The sequence below is a fragment of the Panthera uncia genome, chromosome A2 (genome assembly GCF_023721935.1).
Source record: "Panthera uncia isolate 11264 chromosome A2, Puncia_PCG_1.0, whole genome shotgun sequence".
Taxonomy (NCBI): Eukaryota; Metazoa; Chordata; class Mammalia; order Carnivora; family Felidae; genus Panthera; species Panthera uncia.
In genome coordinates, this window is record NC_064816.1 from 20,528,441 (window position 1) to 20,530,366 (window position 1,926).

The 1,926-nt window shown below is 65.0% G+C and overlaps 1 protein-coding gene across 6 annotated transcripts in view; it reads right to left on the reverse strand.

Moving 5' to 3' along the window:
• SFMBT1 (Scm like with four mbt domains 1) overlaps positions 1 to 616 on the reverse strand; it is a 130,799-nt gene extending 130,183 nt beyond the window's left edge. For all 6 annotated transcript variants that reach the window (XM_049640694.1, XM_049640696.1, XM_049640697.1 and 3 more), the window contains exon 1: positions 133 to 616. The gene's annotated coding sequence lies outside the window, so the exon portion shown is untranslated. The remainder of the gene's footprint in view (positions 1 to 132) is intronic.
• Positions 617 to 1,926: the final 1,310 nt, after the last annotated feature.

Sequence of the window (1,926 nt, forward strand, 5' to 3'; positions counted from 1 at the left end):
GAGGCGGTTTTTCGTTGGCAAAGTTGCGCGGCCCCCTCGAGGGGGGCGCCGCGCGATCCCCCGCCCCAGCTCCGCCGCCGCCCCTTCAGGCCGCCGCGCGGGAAGGCCCAGCTGGCGGCCCCGCTTTTTTACCTGCCGGGAGTTTTCGCGCGCGCCCTCGCTCGATCGCTGGCTTTTCCCTCCTCTCGCGCCCGTTTTCTTTCTTTCTTTCCTTCTTTTCGCTTCCCCGCGCGGGCGCTTTTTCCGCTCGCGCCGCCCGCGCTCGCCCGCTCGCGCCCTCCTTCCTGCTGGGCTCGGCGGAGCGGGGCGGCCGGCAGCTCTCCCCGCCCCCCTCCACCCGCGCTCCGGCGGAGGCGGCGGCGGCGGCGGCGCTCCGCGCTCCGACTCATTCCAATATGGCACGGGTGCAGGGCGCATGCGCCCGCGCCCCCCCCCCGCCCCCCACCATTCCGCGCTCCTCCCGGCAGCCCGCGCCCCTCGCGCCGTGCGCGTGGCGCCCCCGGGCCGGGCCTCCCCGAGCGGGCCCGCAAGTCTTCCAACCCGGCTGGGGCCGCGCGGGATGCGAGGCGTTAGGGGAGTGAGGGGCCGGGGTCGGGCGCCGCCGGCTACCCCCGCCCCTCGTGCCCCGAGCCACAACTTGCCACGGACATCCCCGAGGCCGTGGCGTGGGGCACGCGGCGGAGCCTCCGGCCCCCGACGGCGCGGCGACCCCGTGCGGTCGGGCCCCGAAAGGGAGACGCGCCCCGGGACCAAGCACCCACCCTATCCCTTCTCCGACCCACGAGGGAAGGGCCCTCGAGTCTCACCTCCGGCTGTGCAGGGAGCCCAGTGGTGTCCGCGGGTCGGTCCTGGCGCCCGGGCCGGACGAAGCGCGCCGCTGTCGTCCGCACGTGACCGCCTCCGGCAAGATGGCATTAGCGGAGGAACGGACGGAGCCGCCACCGATCCCAGATGTGCGCGCGTGTCGCAGCGGGAGAGGGCTGCGTCCACCCGCCTGGGCCACGTCGGGAATCTGGTGCGTCCTTCCGAGACCTGGAAGGGCACCCAAGTGCCCCTTGTCTACGAAGTCGGCCCCGGGCCCCCAGGCGCACTGGGTTTCTCCAGGCTTCCGCAGGAGGCGCCCTGTAAATCCGAGTTTTCCAGCCGCTCGGGGCCCCAGCGAGGGGGCACAAGACGGCTGCCGAATTCGGGCAGGAGAGCTGGGGGCCCGGGGTTGGAACAGAAGCTTAAAGGTGGCTGCAAGCCGGCCCCGCAACCCGAGGTGCCCACAGGCTGTTATGTTCTCCGAGCTCGCCCCTTCCCCAGTGAGCGCAGATGCCCGTGGGACAACCATACCCCTCCCCTTCTGCTGTGGAAAGTTCCCTCCGGAAGGAGTCTACATGCCGCAGAGACCCAGGAGTGTCCGGACTCCCGAGCCCAGGGAGAAGGTCTCGGACAGGGCGCTGATGTCTTCTACCTTTCATGAAGGAGGAGGCGCCCCCACTGCAAGAACGAGGTTTGAGGTGCCAAACGCGGGCTCAGGCCACTTCCCGCTGACCTCACTACCGTGCTGGGAAATATTACCCCACTTTACAAACTTGCCCAAAGTCCCGCTGCTGGCTGGATTTGAATCCAGATTTTTTTTAACCACCACTTGAAAGACAGCTGACAACCAGAGAAAGAAAAATGTACAAATAAAGTATCCATAATACTAGGGAAAGCATAAAACCTTCCATCTATATACATGTCTTTACATAGTTGCAAGCAACCACACATTTTCTTTTGTGTGTGTTACTGCCACTTAACATTTTCTTTTGTTCTTGGTTCATTCTTAAAGTGTGCAGGTATCCTCATCCATTCACTCAGTCTCCTAATATGGTATATTTGGATTCTTTACCATTGTTTGCTAATATGTCCTCTCATTCTGCACTTGGGACAAATTCCTGG